The following is a 24608-nucleotide window of genomic DNA, read 5'->3' as shown; positions in this document are numbered from 1 at the left end:
GAAACCGTAAGCACAAAGCTTAGTGAGTTCCCCCATCATACCACATACCATACAATAACATCGGTATCTTCCAACCGGTAATCATCGTCGGTATCTTTCAACCGGTAATCATCATCGGTATCTTTCAACCGGTAATTGTCATCGGTATCTTTCAACCGGTAACTGGGGACTATTCCACCCCCTCCCACTAGCATACAACAATAAGATATAAACATACAGTCAGGAATATCCGGGTACTAACCTACCCTTCGGTCCTAAGGACCGCTATCAGGGAAGCTAATCCCTATTACACACGTAAAATATCATACAGATAAAACTCATGACCAAAGCACGTAACCAGACCAAGATAATTATCACAAAGACAATCATCTTCTAAATACTCCTCTTTGGTAGGCCGACATTGTGGCCTTAGACCCACCCCTACTGGAAGGTAACTCACCTCGTACAAGTAGCTGCTGATAATCTGTGCGGGAAACCTCCGTCCGCTGCTGCTCCGGAAATCCTCCGGCTACAATCCCGACAAAACACTCAGTTAGAGACGGATATCTATTCTTAGGGTAAAATGACCATTTTACCCCCAACCAAGTCCAAGACAAAGTCAACTTCCAGTTGACCCAACTCGCCGAGTTGGGTCGTCAACTCGTCGAGTCCCTTCCCTTTACATGTCCTTATCCACGACTCGACTCGTCGAGTTTGGCAACGACTCGACGAGTTCCCCTCCTTACGGACATCAATGGACCTTCATCCGACCCGCCGAGTCGGATGAACACTCGCCGAGTTCACCTTCAACTGATGAACAAGTCCTGACCTTGACTCGCCGAGTTGTATGAACAACTCGTCGAGTTCATCTTCAAATATAAGGAGATTGCCTTGGACTCGCCGAGTCTGTTCTAGCACTCGTCGAGTCCCATGAACTCCAGGTCTAAAATTAAGTCCAATGCGTTGGGTCACTCTTTCTGTCCTGCTACAACCCTTCTAACACCCAACTGAGTCCTTTTGACCCTCAACAGATATGGGACTCAAAGCCTTGGACTCGTCGAGTCCCAAGAACGGACTCGCCGAGTCGATGACATCCATACCCTAAATCCTCGAATTCTGATGCACAACACTTGACCAAAAGGTAGATCTAAGCTCCTTCAATCGTTCTAGCACGTAAAGTTACAAACTTTACGTGCATGCATGGCACTTTGAACTCAAAAGGACATAAAATGAGCTCTTATGATGCATGGGACCTTTCTTGGGTGCAAAAGCAACCCAAATCTGCCTTGTGGATCTTCCCAAGTGCTAGGTCCGAAGTCTTGACCCCCAACCATGTTTGCAATCATGGTTGGTTACCAAAATGACTTATAAAAGCCCTAAATCTTCCCAAAAAGGGATCTATCAAATGAAAGAGCAAGATACAGACTTTATACCTTTCAAAGACTGCAAATGATGAACCAAACTTGAATCCTTCAGTCTCCTCTTGATCCTTCTATGCTCTTCCTTCTTCCTTGTGAACAAAACCACCAAAAATCACTCAAAAGCTTTAAATCTTGCACCAAAACACTTAGGGTTTGCTATAGAGGGTTTCTGGGAGCATAAAGGGGAAATGGAGGCTGTATAAGGTTGTTTAAATAGGGTGCAAACCCTCAGATTAGGGTTTTGTCCATACAGAGCCTACTCGTCGAGTCCGAGACCCGACTCGACGAGTCCATCACTTAAATCTCGCGTCTCATCCCGCTTATACTCGGCGAGTTGGTCCTTCAACTCGCCGAGTCCAAGGTCAAAAATGCAAAATACTTAAATAAAATACATACCAGGAACCAGGTGCTACAGCAGACTTAGTGCCTAAACCCCGGTGACGATGGACTTCGTGCCGATTCCTTAGGATGATCCTTAGGAATGAATGAACGAGGAATAGTTTATTCTTAGGGTAGATCCTTCAGAATAAAGAAGATAATGGGGATGGGTAATTGGGTTGATTGTTTTATGTTTAAACATAATAATTATATTATTGTGGGTTGAAAACCCTATGTACTCACCAGGTTTCCCAACCTGACCCACTCAAGCTTATTTGTATCACAGGTGTCGATATGAAGCTACTTACACTAAGGGATTTAAAAGAGATATAGACCACTAGTGTAAATGAATGTAAGTTCTGTTTATGCTTATGTTTCTGTATTGACGATGACATCCCAAATGTTTTGAAAATGAATAAAAATACATTTCTTCGGAAATGCTTTGATAATGTATTTATCATGTTTTTCTGGGAACAAATTCCGCAACATTTTTATTAAAAGAGGTACTCTGATTTTTATAAAGCATAAACAAAATCGGTGTTTTCTGGCCGTGAAAATGGGGATGTCACAATTGTCGTCTTGGACATGTCAACAAGAAGCGCATAGCCCAACTCCAAAAGGATGGAGTGTTGGAGTCATTCGACCTTAGGGACGATGACGTGTGCGAATCTTGTTTACTTGGAAAGATGACCAAGTCACCCTTCACTGACACTTGTGCGAGGGGTGAGGGTTTATTGGACCTCATACATACAGATGTATGTGGACCATTTAGATCCACCACAAGGGATGCCTGCCGCTTCTACGTGACTTTTACCGATGATTATAGCAAATATGGTTATATCTACTTAATCAGGCATAAGTCAGAAACCTTTGAAAAGTTCAAAGAGTTCAAGCGAGAAATGGAGAATCAGTTGGGCGGGAAAATTGTTTCCCAATTGACGCCACCTAGGACACCATAGTTGCATGGTGTGGCTGAGAGGCGTAATCGAACCTTGATAGACATGGTTCGTTCCATGATGAGTCGTGCTTCGCTACCAATCTCATTATGGGGGTATTCCTTAGAGACTGCCGCCCATATCCTTAACTTAGTCCCTACGAAGAAGGTTGCCAAAACACCTCACGAGACGTGGACAGGGAAAGCTCCCTCGTTAGCACACATCAAGGTTTGGGGTTGCGAGGTTTTCGTAAGACGAGAGACTCACGACAAGATCGAACCTCGTAGTGAGCGATGTATTTTCATCGGCTACCCACAGAAGTCCTTTGGATATCTCTTCAATAGACCGAGTGACAATGTTGTCTTCATTGCGAGCAGAGGGGTTTTCCGAGAGCGAGAACTCATAAGCCAAGGGGACAAAGAGCTTCAAGAGTCGAGTGATGAAGGAACCTCTAACACTGGCGCTCAACCCGAGGAGGAAACTTCGATTGAACCGATTGACGAGTCATTACCTCTTAGACGTTCCGAAAGAGTTAGGGTTTATCCCTAGTTATATGGTTTTCATATTACTACAGAAGGGGATACGTATATTAGTGATAGTACACTAATAAGTTTGGACGAACCTAACAGCTATAAGGAAGCCATGGCAGGCCCGGAGTCTGCAAAGTGGAAAGAGGCGATGGACAGCGAGATTCAGTCCATGTATGACAACAAAGTTTGGAATTTGGTTGATAATGTACCAGGTCGTAAGACGGTCGGGTGCAAGTGGATCTTCAAGAAGAATACCGACATGGATGGTAATGTACACACCTATAAGGCACGATTAGTTGCGAAGGGTTTCACTCAAACTCTCAGAGTTGACTATGATGAAACCTTCTCACCAGTTGCGAAGATAAAGTCTATCAGGGTAATGCTAGCCATTGCCGCATTTCATGATTATGAAATATGGCAAATAGATGTCAAAACCGCTTTCCTTAATGGGAAGTTGGCTGAGGATGTTTACATGGCTCAGCCAAAGGGTTTTGTTAATGTGAAGCATCCCAATAGAGTGTGTAAGCTTGAGAAGTCCATTTATGGACTTAAGCAAGCATCTCGCAGATGGAATCTTTGTTTCGATGAGAAATTTAAAGAGTTTGGCTTTCTGCGAAGCGAAGATGAATCATGTGTATATGTCAAAGCCAGTGGGAGTATAGTAAGCTTCCTCGTATTGTATGTCGACGACATACTACTCATAGGAAACGACATCCCGACACTGCAGGAAGTTAAGTCCTGGTTTGGGAAGTGCTTCGCTATGAAGGACCGCGGAGAGGCTGCCTATATTTTGGGAATAAGGATAGTGAGAAACAGAAGTAAGAGACTAATAGGACTTAGTCAGAATAATTACTTGGACAAGGTACTAAAACGTTTTAGTATGGAGAATTCAAAGAAGGGGGAGTTACCAATCCAAAGTAATGCCAAGTTGAGTAAGACTCAAAGCCCGAGTACCGAAGTCGAGATAGCAGAAATGAGTCGAGTACCATACGCTTCCGCAGTTGGCTCGATTATGTATGCTATGACATGTACTCTCCCTGATGTGGCCTTCTCTTTGAGCATGGTCAACAGATATCAGGGAAATCCTGGCCAGGCACATTGGACCGCAGTCAAGAATATTCGTAAGTACCTTCGGAGGACCAAGGAATGATTTCTAGTCCTCGATGGGAGTAATGACTTAAGGGTGCGAGGGTATAGTGACGCCAAGTTTCAAACCGACCGGGACAACTACCGTCCACAGTCGGGCTGGGTCTTTACCCTAAATGGAGGAGCAATGACTTGGAAGAGTTCCAAGCAGGAGACCGTAGCCGATTCAACGTGCGAATCAGAATATATAGCGGCGAGCGAAGCGTCAAAGGAGGCAATATGGTTGAAGAATTTCATCGGAGACCTTGGAGTTGTGCCAGCCATAAAAGAGCCTATGGAAATTTTCTGTGATAATGAAGGAGCAGTTGCCTTGACCAAGGAACCCAGGGATCATGGCAGATCTCGATATATCGACAGAAAATATCACTTTATTCGACATCGGGTGGAAGAAGGACTCCTCGTGGTGAAGAGTGTATCGTCAGAGGATAACCCAGCAGATCTGCTTACGAATGGATTAAGCAGAGTTAAGCACTTGCAGCACGCTAGGAGAATCGGGCTGAAGGACAATATTAGTTTAGATTAGATAGTTTAGAAACGTGTAATAGATAAATTGTAATTAACATTCGATGATTAAATAAAAGAGTATTCTTTATTGGTAATGTTACTTTCTTATGTTAATTATTTACCTATTGTTTCATTTTGCATGTTTTGACTTCCTGAATAATAAGATTATTCGAACGGTCCACAGTCGTTCATATGTTGGAAGTAGGTATGAATGAAGACTGTTAATTATTTACCTATTGTTTCATTTTGAAAAAGTTTGCTACAACTTTCATGAGTGCTTATGAACTTGATTTGAGCATTGGAATAAACCCGCGCTTGCTGGAATCACTTCATGGAATTTATCACGAGTGATCGCAAGTCGATAAAGGGGACTGGAACTGTCAATTGTGTGATAGTTGATTTGGACTGAGAATCCTTTGGGATTAAGGGGTGGACAAAAATAGAGTGGGAGCCCATCTAATTTTCGTCCAGGGCCTTATTCTGGAAGATTCTTTGGACTGCTTAAGGCCTAAGCTATCCAATTAGGGTTTTGACTGAAACCCTAGCAGCACAAGTATAAATAAACCCCTTAGGCTTCAGAAATCGGCTAACCCTATTCCTAAGAGTACAAGAGCCGAATTCTAAAGCCTCCAACCTCTCTCCAAGATCATCTTTTTGCTATTGGTGTTTGTAAGCCATTAGAGGAGTGACATTTGTGACTCTAAGCTCCAAGGCTAAAGATTCAAGCTTTCAAGAAGAGGTAATCATCTAGATCTGTTTTGTTATGTTAATTTCGAATTATACCTACTAGATCCAGGGTTTGCAAGACTTGGATGAATGCATGTACAATAGAGAAACCTAGATCCAAGCATTAGGGTTTGCATGAGCACATATGATGTTCTTTTGGCTTAAACTCATCATTATAATACCCAAATTCTTGAAACCATGTTTTCTCATTTGAATGTGGTGAGACCACCTACCGTGCCACCTCAATGCCCATATATCCCGACGTGGGAAGAGCTTTGGATGCCGAGAGGAGACTGGGCTGGAACAAGCGGAGTAAACGAGGATGAAGATGACGATTGATCGTTTCGTTTATTTGAGTTTATTTGAGTTTATTCTAGTCTTAGTTTTTGTTTGGTTTGTTTTTGTGTGTTTTGGGATTGTAAAACAATTAAGATATTATGTTATTTTCTCTTCTTTGGTTGTTATTTTCATATTTGCTAGGAGCCGCATGAAAAGGATGTCGAGATATGAGTGCGTATATGTTTAGCCGGGAGTGTTTAAAGTCGAGAGTCAAGACCCACAATTTAAAATAAGTGTGGGGTGAGTCAAGAGAGAAGATAGAGTTAGAGAAAAGAGTCCAAAATAATAGGGTTAGAAGAGTCTTAAACCATTAAGACATGAGGTTGAGTGCAAGAATTGAAAGAAGAGTTGGAGGAAATTTATTTCTGGGTTTGCAGTTTTCACGCCGTGAATCTTTTAAGATTCAACTCGTGAACCGGTAAATGATGACTTCCCAGAATCCGCTTCACCCCGACTTCGCCTCGTAAATTTTATACCCTCACGGCATGAATCTATATTTTTCATAAAAATGAAAGATCATTGTTGCATATTCCTTATGTGGATCACCACCATTCTTCTTGGGATTATTATGGAGATTATTATGACTCATTTTCTCTACCATGCAATGTGGCGTATGTTTTCCCACATTCTATATGTTGTCGGCATATTTGCATATCTCACGTGTTCAAGATCCAAGTTCCTTATTTGAAGAAGTCCATATTCAAGATCCACAATTTTCCACACATTTAGAGTTCGATCTCGCCATTGCTATCCCAGGGGAGTCTGTTCCTTTTTCTCCCTTTTATTGTTTTATATTATTTTTTATGAATACAATGAGGGCATTGTATGTCATAAGTGTGGGGTAGGGGTCGAAAAAGTAAATTGCTAGGAAATTTTAAATTTTAAATTTTTAATAGATTTGAAATAATAATCTAATAATTAATCTAGTAATGATAATTTGAACTTAAGTTGCTAGTATTATATGGGATGATCCAATGCGACCTCAAATGTTTAATTGAGCCAACATATGTTATAGTATATTTGTGGCTTACCATTTCCTAGTGAAAAGTCATGAGTTATGAAAACTAATCTGGTAGTTTATATGACATAATATGTTTTGCAGCCTAAACCTGAAATCTATCCAGAAAAGCTTATGTAGTCATTGCACTTAGACTAATGCCTCTAACCAATAAAGGTTGAAGTTAAGCGCCCCTGATTAAGCATGTAGGTTTTTGAGTGAAAAAAATGAGATACATGTAAAAAAACGAGAGAAATTACCAAAAAGTGAAAAAGTTGAAGAATTTTTGGAGCAATCAAAGTATAAAGTATGAAGATCAAAGATCAAAAATTCAAAAAATTCAAGAATTGAAGATACCAAAAATCAAACAAAAAGGTGGTGAATTCAAAGAAATCAAAGATGAAATATTCAAGAAAGTGAAGAATTCAAAAGCTGCATGGTGGTATCGAAAGTTGTAATTTCTAGATTATGTATGCTTGGGTAGCTTTACAAAAATTACCTTGAGGTTAAGAAAGATTTCTGAGGATTGATTCAGAGGGTTGCAAAAATGAATGTCGTATAAGCTAAGGGGTGAAGGTTCATAAGGATTGTGAGTATTTAGGATTGGGAGGTTATTAAGATTTTAGACGCAAATATGCGCATTGAGGTCTTGGTATAATGGTTGGGCTTGAAATGGATTGCTCTATATGATGTTAGTAATAAGGGTTTGAATTTAAAAATAATTAGATTTGCTTGAGGGCAAGCAAAGAATAAGTATGGGGTATTTTGATATTGCCATATTTATACATGTTTTTAGGCAATATTTAAGTACATTTTAATTAATATTTTGGTCATTTGCATGGAATAATGATACTTATAAGGTTAAATTATGTTTTACAGCAAAAAAGAAGACATTTTGAAGAAAATGGACTAAAAGCGTCAAAGAATGGAACTTTGGAGGTTAAAGGCTTGAAAGACAAGGAATTCAGAAAAATACGTACTCACGAGGTGAGTATTAAAAGATTCATGACGTGAGTTAGGCCTTCTAGAAGATAAACATCGCAGATTAGGAATCCGTGTTGAATACGGATATCTACTGGATTCACGAGGTGAGCCTTCAAAGTTCACGACGTGAATCGGGCAAAATCCAAAACTATATATATCCTTGATCCCTACAACTTGAGAGAGGTTGGCTGACTTGGAAAGGTTTCAGAAGTCGAAAATCATAGAAAAAGAAGGCCTGGAAATTGTTCTTAACACCAAGGAGGAAGAAGAAGTCATAATTCGATATTTAGTTTGGTATTTTCAATATGTTTTTTACTATGGATTTTTTGTGTTTATTTGTTAAAATGTGCAGCTAAATCTAGCTTCTTCTGTTAGCTAGATGAAGTTGGAACTCATGGTTTTATTCTATTAATCTAGACTTTGCTTGTTGGTTATGTCTTGTGTTTGATTGGTATACCTAGCATGCTTGATTTGGTATTAGATTGCTTTAATGTCTTATTCTGTGTAGTTAATGACCATTAATCTGCATGAATTTGAATACCTAGTAATCTAGTGAACATTAGGTTATTAGAACTAAGATCGAACCAATCTTAGATAAGTAATTGAATTATTAAATTAGGTTGTGCTTGAGAACTCATATTATGACCATAATTTGTGTTTGTCAACTCAATCTTACATAGCTCCGATATTGTTTAATAATTGATTCTGTGTTAAATTATGTGTGGCCATACATAGATCTACATGAATTAATTAATATTAGTAAATTTAGAACTGAATTGCAAATAATGTTTTAATTGGTAACCAACAAGAGTAGTTATAATTAACTTATAAACCATTGAGGGAAAGTGGATTCGAACTAACATAAGTGTTTTGTTTATTGATTGAATTGTGTTAAGAAATTAACTTCGTCTAATCTTGCAAAATTAGACAAAACCACTACTTTACTAGGAAATTAGGTTAATTTAATAGTAGTTAAATTAATTAGTTAAAACTGTTCCTTGTGATTGACACCCGACTTACCTAAACTATTCTATAATTTGACTAGGTACACTGCCTAGGTGCAATTTAGTTAGTTAAGTTAGTTAGGTTAATAATTTAAAATTAGCTGTAGCTATTTGCACGCATCAAGTTTTTGGCGTCGTTGCCGGGGTACGACTTATTTAATTGTTGATTTATTTGCTTTAGGTTAATCGATCCTTTTTGTGGGGTAAAACCTGAAAAAAGTTATTTTTTTTTCTTTTTCAACTTAGTAATTTTTTGTTCAGAACCGAACTCACGACGTGAGCTTTATAAGCTCACGACGTGAATCCATCCATTTTTCTTTTTCTTTGTTTTTCTGTTATCGTTCAGTTTTACGTTTTTATTTGTGTTTATTTTGTAGTAGTTAATGATCAGAGGTTCCAACACACCTTTGGTACCACCACTTGAAGATCCAGAGTCGACCATTCACAAGAAGACAGATAAGAACGAAGGAGTAAACCAAACACCAAAGAAGTCGCCTTTCAAAGATCTAAACTCGGTTTTGGGGAAGAAGAAAGGGAAGAACACGGGAGAGTCAAGTACTTCATGAAAGGACAAAAGCAAGGAAGAGAGCTCTGATCAGATAACTAACCCACAAGAATCCGAGTATGAATCCGAGCCTGAATTTGCATTAGAAAGAAGTGAGCCCGAAGACGAGCCAGAAAACAAGATGGCAAACATTGCGGATATGTCCATGGGAGCTTACAAGAAGCGAATTAGAGATGATGCTGGTCTTGGCCTAGTGCAGCCTGCAATTCCTGCAACTGCCACATTCGAGTTGAAAGGACACATCCTTACTGCACTTAAGGATGTACCATTTTCTGGAAAGGATCATGAGGATGCTTAGAAACATTTAGATGAAGTAAATGACATAGCAGACTATTTCAATGTCCCAAATGTTCCTAGAGAGACAGTATTGCTAAGGATGCTCCCTGTTACTTTTAAAGGAGCTGCAAAAGACTGGTTGAAAGCACTTCCACCTGGTTCAATCACTACTTGGGCACAAATGAAAGAGCAGTTTCTAGAACAATTCTGCCCACCATCCAAGATATCAAAACTCAAGAAGGCAATAGCTAACTTTGAGCAAAACCAGGGTGAGTCACTATATGATGCATGGGAACGCTATAAAGGGTTACTAAGAAATTGCCCTCAAAACGACGTCAACATTCAACAAGAAGTATCCATATTTTATGATGGGGTGACTTTCATGACGAGGCAACTCCTTGATTCTCAAGGACCACTTACAAAGAAAAATCCGGGTGAAGTAAAGGAGTTAATTGAAGAATTTGCAAAGCATTCTCGTAAGTACCACAATCAAAGAAACGAGGGAGTTAAAGGAAGTGGGGGTGGAAATTCTGCGGACATGGCTGCTGTAATGGCCATGCTTAATACAATGAAGAGGATAATGACAAAGATGGACCAGTCAATACATGCTATTAGAGTTGGATGTGAAAGGTGCAATGGTCCACACTTGACCAAAGACTGCCACTTAGATGATAACAGGAACATAAGAGCTCAAGTTTGCTACTCAAGCGGGGATAAATATGATGAAGACTGGAGAAAACCAAAGAAGGAGTGGCTGCCATATGATGAATACAAGAAGCAAAAGAGGAAAAATATAAGCAGACAGGCCGAGGCTTCTTCCAAAAAGAGCAACCACCAGCCGAGAAGAAGGTTGACTTCAAAAACATGTTAACTCGATTCATGGAAGTTTCCGAGAAAAGGCATGATGATACCGATGCAATGCTGAAGGAGCACATGAAGATGATGAAAGAACAACATGCAATGATGATTGATCAGCAAGCCTCATTAAAAAATCATCAAGCATCGATCTATATGTAATGCCCTGTTCCGAATCGATTCCTAGTCTGAGGCTGTGGCCCGAAGATTGATCATCATAAGGATTAGGGCTTTTAAAAAGGTTTGATCTAGGCCCATTTGGGTGCGGGTGATGTATTAGAAGTGATCTGGGTGTTCGGTTCGTGTTTTAGAGCCTAGGGGTATTTCGGTAAAGTGTCACTTCGGGCTTTTGTGGAAAATGGATTTTTGTTCGAAAGGTCTTAAGAAAGGTTTGAGTTGTTAGAAGTGTAGGGCTTCTCGTTACCTTTTCCGTTGATATAAGGATCGTTGGCATCGGGCTTATAAAGAAGAAGTTATGGCCTTCGGAACTTTCGTGGGTTTCAGGCTCAGTCGAGTACGCGGGGCGTACACAAAGCGTACGCGGAGGATACTAGTGAAGAAGGCAGTACGTGGGGCGTACGCTGGACGTACTGACCAGGATGGTCACGAATGTTCTTAGGAGTACGCTGGGTGTATGCCAGTCAGATCAGAACCCTATTTAAGGGTCTTGGACCCTATTTAAGCTCCTTATCTCATAACCTAACCCTAATATCTTCAGCCTTCATCACTCTAAACACTAGAAATCGACCCATAGCCCCCATTTGAGTGATTGTAGAGCTTCAAAGTGATTTTTGTGTGTTTTGGAGCTTGAGGAGGAAGAAGGAACTTCTTGAAGAGTCATTGTTTGATTTGGAGCTTTTGGATCCAAGCTTTGTGCACCTAGATCTATCTTCTGGAGGTATAAAGTCTTAACCTTGACAACTTTTTCATGTAGATCTAGCTAAGTGGTACATTGTTATGGTTTTGGTCCCTTGAGGTGGTTCTTGTGAGTAAAAGTTACTCCAGAACCTTTGAGCTTCATATTTGGCCCTTATTGAGGTTATGGAGTCATAAAGTTTGGATCTTGATGGGTATAAACCTTCCATGCATGATTTGGTAGTCATTTGATGAAGTTTGGGATTTAGGGTTTTGATTTGGGCCCCATTGAGTTATGCTAAGTCATAAAGCTGGAAACTTTATGACTTAAGAAGTCGCTTGAAATCAGATCTGGAAGTTTGGACGGAGGTCTTAAGGTATTAAGAAGTTTTAAGACATTTTGGGAGTGATTTTGACCTTTTGGAATTCATCTTTGGTGTTTGGGCTTCATTAAGCCATGCAAAGGCTTAAAGCATTCGACTTTGTGGATCAAGTCACTTATATTTGGCTATTCTGAGGTGTTGGACGTCTTGACTTAATGGATTAAGAGCTAGAATTGAAAGTTGGTCATCAGGAGGAGTACGTTGGGCGTACAAGCCTATACGCGCAGCGTACACGCTCTTAAGCCAGTACGCTTAGTGTACAAGCTGAGTACGCCCCGCGTACTCAACAGAGTGGGCTATCGGGTTTTGGGCTTCAGTTTGGGCCATCTGTTTGGGCCTTGATGCTTGGGCCCTAATGGACTATGTGAGTAGTTGTATTTTGGACTAATTCGCGGATTGGACCTTAGGACAAGGCCCATGAAAGGGTTTGGGCCCAATTTGGAAAATTAGGCCATTAGTGGGCTTTTATGGATTTTGGAGTTTTGTGTTGATTGGTTTTGGGCTTGGTCCTTAGTTATGTATCTTGTTGGGCCAGGGGTAAAATGGTCATTTTACCCCAAGTATGGATTATGGATCATAGTATAGAACCCAATTCCTAATTGGGTGATATTTTGGTATTGATAGCTCGAGGAGTTGCCAGGACAACAACTAAGGATTTCTTGCAGTGGACTTCAGCAGTTCGAGGTGAGTTACCTTCCAGTAGAAGTGGGTCTAAGGCCACAATGTCGGCCTACTGGTAGGAGTTGTTGTTAGATAATTGTCTTTGTGATAATTATCTAGGTTTGCTACTGTATGATATGTTTTACATGCTAGTATAATATGATGTTATGTGATAGTAGTAGTAAGGGGAATAGTCCCCGGTTATCGGTTGATAGGGTCGAAGGGGTAGTATAGCACCCAGCCATGCTAGACAGTATGATTATGTTTTATTATCATGTGGTAGTAGTAGGGGGTGAAATAGTCTCCGTAACCGGTTGAGATAAACCGGTGGGGTAGGTCGGACACCCCAGTATGTCTGACAGGGGTAGGTTAGACACCCCGGTATGCCTAGCAGGGTAGGTCGGGCACCCAGATATGTCTGACAGTATGTTTACTGTATGGTATGCGGTATGATGGGGGAACTCACTAAGCTTTGTGCTTACGGTTTACGGTTTTGGTTTCAGGTACTCGTTTTCAAAGGAAAGGAGCTGGCTTGATCGCAACGCATCACACTATGTTTTCCGCACATGAGATCTTTGGGATTACACTCTGATATGGATTTATAATAATGTGTTTTGATTATTGACACTTTGGTTTTGACATGAGATATTATTATGAATGTTTTTATACTGTTGGTTTTATATAATAACTTAATTAAAATGAAATTTTTGGTCTTGAATTTTGGGATGTTACAAGTTGGTATCAGAGCCCTGGTTTGAGGGATTCGGACACACTCTCGGGTGTGTCTGGACTCATATCTAGGGTTTGAAAGATTTTTACAAGAAATTAATTTTCTAAAAATTAAAATAAAGAGTTTTGATAAAGAACAAGGAATCTGATGCGTGCAATCAGCCGAGCTCAAGTAAGTTTTCCCCAAGATACCCATACATGTTATGTTATGTTATGTTATGTTAAGTTATGTTATGTTATGTTATGTTATGTTATGTTATGTTATGTTATGTTATGTTATGTTATGTTGTGTTATGTTATGTTATGTTATGTTATGTTATGTTATGTTATGAAGTGAGAATATGTGAACTGCATGCTAGATTAGGGCTAAGGATCTAGGAAGGATGCCTTATATGCCTATTATATGTGCTTGTAGACCTGTATGCTAGTACTGATCAGTCAGTGATAGGATGGCCTGTTTTGGGTATGCCTGATTGTATGAGCCGTTGAATTGCATGTACAGATTCCTGATTAGAGGATAGAATGGTTTGATTGGATCATGTTGGTTAGAATTTCCATTGTCTGAATGCTGCTTGCTTTGTGCTTTGTGGGACTTCTAGTCATGTGAGTTAGCTACTAAGTGAATATGCTAAGTCACATGGGACACATACCCGATAATCTCAGAGTGATGGACTTGACCCTATTGCGCAGCTCTCGTTTGAGTCTAACCGTTCTAGGGATGAATCTTTTACTCGAAGGATTATTTGATCTCTGTTGCATGTGGCTATATTCATAAGGTAGCTAGTTGACATTACTGGGAATCTTTCAGCAGCTGAGGACTGTGTGGGTTCGGGAACCTAGGGAAAGCCTAGGATAGGATTAGTGCTGGGAAGGGTATTAGTGTAAGGGACTTGGTGGAGTTGAGGCAATATTTGATGAAAGTACGGATAGATGTGGAAGGTAGTAGGGGCCCATACTACTGAAATAGGTCATCAACCCACTCTTTCGGCTATCAGTCACTTCAGGAAGTCGAATCTTCCAAGCATTTAGAGTTTTTTTTTTTTTTTTTTTTGAATTACTCTACAGTGTTTGACAGGCAGAAGAACAAACAAGACAAATATAAACTCAATCTTTTGGAGATTACTAACGATGAAGAAATTTCGCGACCTACATAATCCATTAGGTTAAATCAAATCCTACATAATCCATTAGGTTACATCAGATCCTTTTGGAGATAATTAATAAAAATAGTTTAAAACAATTTGACTATATAACACTCCAAAATTTCAATTTTAACCTAAACATAACCTTATTTTCGATTTTGATAAGAACAAACAAGAAAAATATAAACTCAATCTTTTATGTAGTGCAAATATCATTTAAGCATGGCTATGATACCACATATAGGTTTCTATATACTTCTTAGATTAATTATCATGACAACGGAAACATACCAATTTAATCTAAGGCAAACAAAAACTGAAATCTACGAGGATCTTTAACCTAATTGATATTAACAACTACAGTAGAGATATAATTACTAAACTTTAGCAAAACCAATTTGCTTAAAGACCTTTGATATAGATTTTGAATTCTTCAACTAGCCAAGGAAGAGTAACGAAAATAGGTTACCTCTAATGGTTCACACCCAACAATACCAAACTATTTGATGTAAGAAAATAACCCTTTGAACAATAGAGGTTGACCAATGACTTAATGAGAGAAGAGAAACTCTAAGAATGCTTAGATTGGGACGAAAATATGGAGTGCATAGGAAGGAGTATTTGTAGCTTTCAATAGCTTGCAGATAAAACATATTTGAATAATTAAATAATCATATTTAATTCAATTTTAAATCCTTATTATTTATTTAGCCTTAGACGAAATCTTCTAGGCTTATCCCTAAGAGAATTTCACCCACCTCCCTACGAGATCCAAAATGTTCCATATGCTCAACCATTGAACAATTAAAATTCACTCATTGAACAATTAACATTCACTCACTGTACCAATTCCACATTAATTCTAATTAAATCCAAACTAGTTTCTAATTAATTGATCATCACATGAATATTTAATAAACTATTTGTATCTATTTTGTAACATTCAAATACTATTTGGTTCATTGAGACAACCCAAAAAAGACTCTACTATTAATGGACAATCTTACCAATTTAGTTATGACATTGGGCTCCATTCCAACATTTCTAGACTTGGCACACATCGCGATCTTCCAAAGCACGCCACGATTTAGGGGTTTTCAAAAAACCCTTCTTCGTTTTTTCTTGATTTCACACATAATAACTTCTGAAAAAAGGATGTTACAACAGATTAAAATAAAATATGTTAATTACACAAAAAAAAAGTTTAAAGTTTAAATATAATTACAAAGTAAAATAGTTTATTATTAAAGAAAATGATTAACAAAGAAAGATATTCAGTAGAACGAAATATGAGACATTTGATTTCATCCATAACACATTAAAAAAACTTGTAGTTTTATAGGTTTGTGATATAATTACCAAACTGGTTCTATTTACCACTTTCAAAAACTAATAAAAAAATTAATAAATCGTTAAAATAGTCATCAATTTCAAAGAAATTGCTATAATAAGTATGAAATCATTAAAAAAAGTGACGTTGAAAAAGAATTATGTATTTTTTTTAGATGTTATCTAAGAAATTACATTTTTTTTGTCGATATCATATACGAAGTTATATATTTTATACGTAAGAATGATAAAATAAAACTAATATTTATGTTTTTTTGTTACAAATGAGAAAAAATTGAAGTTTTTGTGTTAAAAGCTTTTTTTTTTTTTTTGAAAAGGAAATAATTTTTGAAGATTTTGAACACAAAAATCTTTAATTATCATTATTATTATTATTATTATTATTATTATTATTATTATTATTACTTGTAATTTTCTTGGGATTTTTAGATTATTTTTTTAAAACGATATCATTATATGATTTTGTATTTAGTGTAGCAATTTTGCAGATGTGGAAATTGATGATTATTTTGATCACCCTCTCGAATTTGCTCAAATATTCGTAAATGAAATTAGCCAAATTTATTCTTTGTCTGTAATCATTAGATAAGAGAATGTGAAGGCATAGTCACTTGTACTATTACATGAAACTTTGATAAATATATTGATACATCTAGATAATCAAGAAATACACTAGATATCACAATTGATAAAAATTGGTTTTTGTTTGTAAATTCTAAATAATTTAATAACACATAAAAGAAATTTTTTTTTAACGGCAAATACAAATATATATTAAACAACTCCTAAATTATTCCATCTATGTCCACAATGAGACTTGAACCATTGACCTCAAGGTGGGAGAGCAACAGCAGATACCGCTGGGCTAGAAGACCGTTGGTAAGAAAATACATGTCTAGTCGGTTAATCTTTTGCATAATCAAACTTATTAATTACTAAAGTATTTAATAATATCATTATTACAAAATAAGAATAATAAAATGCGTCCAAATATTATTATGTTGAAAACTCGTGTTATTATTAGTATATAGTTCATTTTACTTGCAAATTACCCGGACACCCGTTCATTCTTTACAAAAAAAACACTGGAGTGTTATTCGAATTAAATAAATAAAACTGAAAAATGAAGAGGATGGGAGCGAGTTAACGGATAAAACGCTAAAAGCTGAAAAAGAAATAGAGATGTTAATGGCCTTGAGTAAACGGCGTTAGTGAGCAGTAGGAGATTAGGTGTAGTAGGGTCTTTGAGACTTTGACTGGTGAGGCCATACGGTTATTTGACGGCGAAAAGATTTGCAGTTTCAGTGCAGCTTTTTAGTACGAAACAGAGTAAAATTTTCAATAATTTTTTTTAACAAATATAAATTATGTAAATAGTCATGTTATTTTATTTTATTATTGAAAACGTATAAGAGCATTTTGACTTTTAATATTTTCTATTTTTATACTATTTATACAATTTATTGAAAATGTTTTTTATAATTGGATTATAATGTAAAGTCGTTATTTAGTGAATTCGTAACAGTAAACCAGGATGTGGTTGTCCTTTAAAAAAAAAAGTTGGTCGAATAATAATAATTGAATGTATATGTTATTTTTGAAAGAGAACTCTTTTATATGTTTGGTAACCAATATTATGAAAAACCGTATTGTTTTGGAAGGATTTGTTGACTTGTTATTAACAGTTTAGCCCATACCAAATGACTTATAGCCCAGTGATATTTGGTGTATTGAAATGAACTTTAGGGTCGGTCCGTTGATTTTGAGTACCCTATGTGAATAGTAAGAAAATAGGCCCCTAAATAAAAAGAAACTAGCCGATACCAAATGACTTGTAGTCCAATGATATTTGATGTATTGAAATGAACTCTAGGGCTGGTATGTTGATTTTGAGAGCCATCTGCGAATAGTAAGAAAATGAGCCCCTACATAAAAAAAAATTGATTAATAAAAAAAAATATGAGAAATTAGTAAGAGCAAAGATTCGAACGGTGGTTGATTAGTAACGGAAAAACAATATCAACATTTTTGGTTGATTAGTAAAGGAAAAACAATATCAACATTTTTAGTCAACTGATTAAGGACTTTTTGTTTTTATTTTTGCGAAAACATGTATATATTATCTAGATAAGTAGGAAATTGAATAACTAATTATAAAAGAATGGGAGGGAGACGAGAATCGAACCCTGGTCGTCTTAAAAGAGAGGGCATACGCGCTTCCCCTCATTCGGCTAAGCTATAAGAAATTTGGTAAAATTATTACGTAATTCGATAAATATTATATAAGAACCTAACATGTTTCCTCTAGTTGTATCTTCTCGATGGTTGTGGTATTCCCTTGAATGTTTGACAAACTCTTCTGTTAACGCCTTGATTGTAGCCAAATCCTTCTTCGGCATGGCTCCTTGAGAGTCAAGGAGCTGCCTCGTGGTCATGTTTATCCCATCATAGAAGACTGAAACTTGTTGTTGCACATTCAGGTCGTGTTGTGGGCAATTTCACAACAATCCCTTGTATATTTTCCATGCTTCGTACAAAGATTCTCCACCATTTTGTTGAAAGCTAATGACGTTCTTCTTTAATCTTGAAACCTTTGAAGGTGGGATGAAATGTTGAATGAATTCTTCTCGGAGATTGGCCCATATCGTGATTGCTCCAGTTGGAAGTAACTTTAGCCGGTCTTTTGCTGCTCATTTGAAAGTTACTGGAAGCATACTTAGCAACACTGTTTCGTATGAAACACTTGGAACATTGAAATAGTTTGCAATGTCCAATACCTCGACTATATGTTTGTGGGCATCCTCTTGGTCTTTTCCGTACAATGGGATATCCTTGAGCATAGCGAGAATGTTCCCCTTGAACTCAAAATTGATGGCAGCTGGAATTTCAGGTGGTACAAGACTCGACTCGTTGTCATTACGTATCCGCTTCTTGTATTCCTTCATGGTCATATCTGCAATGTTGGCCATCTCGTCTTCGGGTTCACTTTCTTGTTGTCTTTCCTCTTCTGATTATGGTTTGGGTTCGTATCTGCTCTCTTCATTGTCCAGTTTCCTTTTGAAATGGGAAACTAAAACTTTCTTTGACTCGTCTTTTCCTTCCTTCTTTTCTTTGTTGCTTTTGAGAAAAATAGACTCGGGATCCTTCAAACCAGGTACTGTACTAGATGAAGATGCTCAGGTCATATACTAACTGCAACAAAACAGAAAACAAACACTTAAAAAGAAAAAAAATAATAAATAAACAAAAAACTGACATAATAGTGCCCACGGGGTGGAAAGACAGGTCCGCAACGTGGCAACTGGGAAAACAGATAGATAAAAATTAAGAAGAACAGAACAAAAAATTAACTTTGTATGAAATAAATTCCACACAAAGGATCGTTAATAAATAGCAGAATAAATTAACTATAATAAACATCATTCCTCGACAATGATGCTAAAAACTTGATACATAATTTATATACTAGTTCTTTATTTATAAACCAAACCAATCTAGACTAGCTACCACATAATATGTAGTGTACCTAATCAAATAATAGAATAGTTTAGGTAAATTGGGTATCGAACGTAGGCAACAAGAATAATTAATAACGAAGATATCTATTAAAGTTAAGTAGTTAAAATAAGTAAATAAAGGGGGATTTTTCTCTGATTTTGTAAGTCTAGATTACTTAAAAGCAATTAACACAAGCAAATTAAACTTAAAAAGAAACATAAAATGGTTTTTAAGACAAGATTATAAAAATACTTTCATTTAGATGCGATTCACTCACTTCTATGGTCGATTTCATGGATAGTGCATTGGATTAAAGTGTTGTTGCTTACCGATTCCTAGAATGACTAGAATTATTATCAAAAGACTAATCCTTTAGTGTAGTAAGTTTATTTATTTAGTAATCAAGTGCATAAACAAACAAGTAAACTAGTATTGAGTTCGATTTATGCAAGACTAGAAATTATGATTGATATAAATGGTTATAAACATCAATCCAATACATGGATGTTTATCATATATTAACTTTCACATTAATTTACCAACTTCTTTATTTAACCCTACGTTTTTGGTAAAAACACTAGTCCTATAACCTTGTTATTCACAAAATCATAAGATACAAGAATAATAAGATAGATAGATCATCTAATCCCAATAAAATTAGCAATAAATAGAAAAAATATCATTAACATAGAAGGTTCTTTATCAAGCTAAAATAATGAATAAGCAACTAAGAAATAATGCAAATCCAATAAAGCATCACATAGCAAGTGAGATACTCTACCGTAAATGAAAGTTAGGGTTTTTAGCCTATAGCTACTAGAAACAAACAGATAAAAACAAAATTCACTTTGTAAGACATGATGTAAACAAAGAAAATAAGTGTTTACAAGTAATTTTGCCTATAGATCTCTTCAAAACCAAAATCTCAATCGCATTCTGGACTCCAAAGCCTCCAAGGGATGTCTCTAGTCTTCAAAACTCGACAAAAGCTTCCAGCATAAGTCAGGTTGAGATCAGATGCGTTCAATTTATAATTCCTGAAATTTTCCTCCCACGCCATGGAGAATAGGCTCCACGGCGTGGCACTCATTAAACCATAGTGCCACGCCATGACGTGGCACTCATCCCCAAGTCATCATTATGATTGCAAAAAACCTTCTCGCCACGACGTGACAAACAAATGTCCACGTTGTAGGACTTCAGAAACCATAGTATTTTGACTTCGGTTGTCTTGATCCAATTTTTTGTGCTTCCAGCTCTGCATTTTACTTCCTTTTGCTCCCGAGCATGTCTTTGCTGCTAAAAATACCGATTATAAACATATAAGCACCAGTTGTTCTAAAATAAGCACAATTATAACTAAAAATATTAAGATAATGCATAAAATATATGAACTAATATGTCAATATGAAGTATATTCTAAGTGTTTATATGTTTGTATTTCTATTGTTAGCACTCGAGGAGGAGGTTCTGGTTCATGTTCTGGTTCTAGCTCTGGTGCCTAACCAATTGATAAGAGGATACACGAGTTCATGATGTCAGAGATAACTCGTGGTATACTGGATACGAATCCTGTGATGTTTGGTACCATTAAGGAGGGGATCATGGAGCTTTTGGATGATCTCTTAGGGGCCTTTCGTGCTGAGATTGCGGCGGGTCATTTGGGTGTACAAACTCTATCTTTGCGGGAGTTCAAGGCTTGTGCTAGAGTTCTTCTGCAAGAAGGGCCCCATTGCTAGCTGACGATGGATCACTGACATGGAGAATGCTAAGCGGATATGTGTCTGCCCCGAGGGGTAGAAGGTGATATTTCCATCTTGCCTTCTAAGGGATCGATTTTGCGACTGGTTAGAGGAGATTGGTCATGCTTTGGGATCTGAGGTCGTGGCGACCATTTCTTGGGATGAGTTTATGACGAGATTCAAGGCTGAGTTCGCACCTACTATAGAGGTGCAATAGTTGGCGAGGGAGTTTTAGGACCTTCTCCATACTACAGAGAGTATAGCGAAGATCACAGCTAAGTACAGGGAGAGAGCCTTGTTGGTTCTGCAGTATGCTTTGGACGAGGAGATGAGGAATACGGGATACCATGACATGATCAGATATGACATTCAAGAGTTTGTGAGCATATCGAGCTGGCAGACCCTGGAGAACATAATTGCTGGAGCCCGATAACAGGAGATTGAGATGGAGCTTCGAATGAAGCGCAAGCCGGAGCAGGTGCAGACAATAGTGGGCCAGACGAAAAGGCCCAAGAATTTTGATTCTTGTTCTAGGGGATAACAGAGATGTAGCCATTGCGGAAATTGCGGCAAGTCGTACGATGGAGCCTATCAAGCAACAGGTTTGAGTTGTTTTAGGTGTGGTTAGACTGCACCTTTTGGTGGGGATTCCCTTCGTGGAGCATTGATATGTTTCCGCTACAATCAGAAGGGGCACAAGAAGGCCGATTTCCTGAGATTGAAAAGAGGAGTAGTTATTATTCTCGTACCAGCCCCCTTAAGGATTACTGATGGCCGCCAGGTAAAGATGGAGACTCCTATGGTGAAAAGCAGGACATTCCAGTTGACAACCGAGGAAGCACGAGCACCACCAAATGTGGTTACGGGTATATATCTTTACCATGTATTTTACTACTTTCTTGTTTATGCTTATGTTATCTAATCATGTATAGGGACGTTTTTAGTCAATGGTATGACTGCTCATGTTATGTTCGATTCGGGTATGAACCGATCATTTATGTCATTTGCGCTTAGCAAGAAGTTTAACGATGCTCCAGGGACTTTGGATTATCCGTTGGAGGTGGATATTACTGATGATCCCTCAGTGAGCGCTTCAAACGTTCATTGGTGATGTGTTCTAAACATGTTCAGCAAGAGATATTCAATTGATTTGGTTCTGATTCCTCGACGAGGGTCGAAGGTTATTGTGGGTATAGACTGGTTGGGCCCCAATGGGGATCTGATTGATTGTGAGCACCAGTTGGTGAGAGTTCGAACCCCAAGTGGGAGAGAAATGGTTATTCATGGTGATGGTGCTCAGCGTGGACCAACTATCAGTTCAACTGCTAGAGCTAAGAGGTATATTCAGCAGGGGTGATCCGGATTCCTAGCTTATGTGGTGGATACATGAAGGGAGGGTAAGACGACTGTAGATTACATGCCCATTGTTCTGGACTACCCCAATGTATTTCCCGAGGATTTTTCAGGAGTGTCTCTTGAGAGGCAGGTTGAGTTTCTGATTTATCTGATTCTGGGTGCGTAACCAATAGCCAAGGCGCCCAATCGCTTAGCACCTCCGGAGATGCAAGAGTTTTCTACATAGCTGTAGGAGTTGTTAGACAATGGATTCCTAAGACCAAGCAATTCATGATAGGGAACACCAATCCTGTTTGTGAAAAAGAAGGATGGTTCACACATGATGTGCATTGACTATCGGGAGTTGAACAAGAAGACGGTGAAGAACTATTTTCCACTTCCGAGGATCAATGATTTATTTGACCAACTTCATGGTGCATCTTGGTTCTCCAATATTGATTTGAGATCGAGTTATAATCAGATGAAGGTCAGAGATGAGGATGTGAAGAAGACAGCCTTCAGGACTCGTTATGATAATTAAGATATTGTGGTGATGCCTTCGTGCTCATCAATACACCTTCAATGTTCATGGATCTCTTGAACCGGGTGTGCAAGCCGATGTTGGATCTGTCAGTGATAGTGTTCATTGATGATATCTTGGTCTATTCTAAGACCAATGAATAGAATGAGGAGCATCTGTGGGAGGTATTGGAGACCTTAAAGAGGGAGAGACTTTATGACAAGTTCTCCAAATGTGAGTTCTAGTGGCTCGAGGTGTAGTTTTTGGGGAACATCGCCAACCAGAAGGGTATATTGGTCGATCCAGCCAAGATTGAGGCAATGATGCAGTGGGAGGTTCCGATGACATCATCTGAGGTTCGGAGTTTCCTTGGATTAACAGGTTATTACAGGAAATTTATTCAAGATTTCTCCAAGATTGATGTTCCTTTGACCCGCCTGACGAAGAAGAATGTTACTTTCCGGTGGGGGGCTGATCAGCAGGCAGCGTTCGAGACTTTGAGGCAAATATTGTGTGATGCTTTGATTTTGACCCTGCCCGAGGGTATGGATGACTTTGTGGTTTATTCTGATGCGTCGATTTTGGGATTAGGAGCAATGCTTATGCAAAGGGGTCATGTGATTGCTTATGCTTCGAGGCAGCTGAAGCCTCACGAGGCGAATTACCATATGCACGATCTAGAGCTGGGGGATGTGGTTTTTGCCATCAAGATTTGGAGACATTTTTTGTATGGGGTCAGGTGCACTATTTATACTAATCACAAGAGTTTGAGGTATCTAACGGATTAGCCAAACATAAACATGAGGAAGTGTAGATGATTTGATTTGGTGAAAGATTATGACTACGGGATTTTATACCATCTTGGGAAGGACAATGTTGTGACCAATGCCTTAAGTCGCAAGGCAGCAAGTACACCCATCAGAGACCTATTTTTGAAGATGGTTACGGTTTACCACTGTTAGATCGGATAAAGAAGGCACAAGTAGAGGGGTTGAAGAGAGAGACTTGGGTGGAAGAAAGGATCACGGGTCAGATTCCATTATTTGTTAGAGATAGTCATGGGTTATTGACTCGGTGCGACATAGTGTGGGTCCCGATTGCTGGTGGGGTTTGTTAGATGCATTTTATATGCATCTTTTAGCACAATTTCCTACGTATTTCATTATAAAAAGCTAACTAATTCCCGATTATTATTATGTATTTCGTGTTTCATGATTATTTTGAAGAATGTCCGTACTACTCACGTTTGTTATGACTTTTCAGGGCCATTTGGAACACATGGATGATTGCGCAAGTTCGGGATGCGTTTGTGGATGCTTTCGAGCTTAATTGGAGTCTAGAACAAGGAAGGATGCCGGGAAATGATCAAGAACTGCTTGGAAGGAGGAACGAAGATCAAAAGAACCAAAAAAAGTAACATGCGATCGCACCTTGTCTCCTTGCGATCGCAGGTTGGGTCGCAGGTTGCCTTCGAGGTTTTGTCAAGCCAAAAAAATTCATCAGCTGAGGAAAAAAGAAACATGTGATCGCAGGTTGTGTCTTTGCGATCGCAGGTATGCCCTTTGCGATCGCAGGTACGGCATTTTGACAGCTAGACGTATAAATACAACATGATACTCTTCCAGTAACCCTAATTGGCGATTCCTGGTGATTTTCAGAGGTTTTCAAGTGAAGAACGCAGATCTAAAGGAGACGATTCGATTTCTAATCGTAGTTTAGTAAGATTTATCATTTAGATTCTATTTCCACTGTTTG

At 38.2% G+C, this 24608-nt stretch overlaps 2 non-coding genes across 2 annotated transcripts; one reads left to right on the top strand and one right to left on the bottom strand.

The window, feature by feature from the left end:
• Positions 1 to 10013: 10013 nt before the first annotated feature.
• Positions 10014 to 10120, bottom strand: LOC145162018 (small nucleolar RNA R71). Its single transcript, XR_013738873.1, has one exon. It is a non-coding gene; the product is annotated as a small nucleolar RNA R71 (small nucleolar RNA).
• Positions 10121 to 18236: 8116 nt separating this feature from the next.
• On the top strand, positions 18237 to 18343 carry LOC145161762 (small nucleolar RNA R71). Its single transcript, XR_013738637.1, has one exon. It is a non-coding gene; the product is annotated as a small nucleolar RNA R71 (small nucleolar RNA).
• Positions 18344 to 24608: the final 6265 nt, after the last annotated feature.

This window comes from Lactuca virosa, chromosome 2, assembly GCF_052849685.1.
Source record: "Lactuca virosa cultivar CGN04683 chromosome 2, Lactuca_virosa_CGN04683_v6, whole genome shotgun sequence".
In the NCBI taxonomy this organism is placed as follows: Eukaryota; Viridiplantae; Streptophyta; class Magnoliopsida; order Asterales; family Asteraceae; genus Lactuca; species Lactuca virosa.
This window is presented reverse-complemented; position numbering and strand designations above follow the sequence as displayed.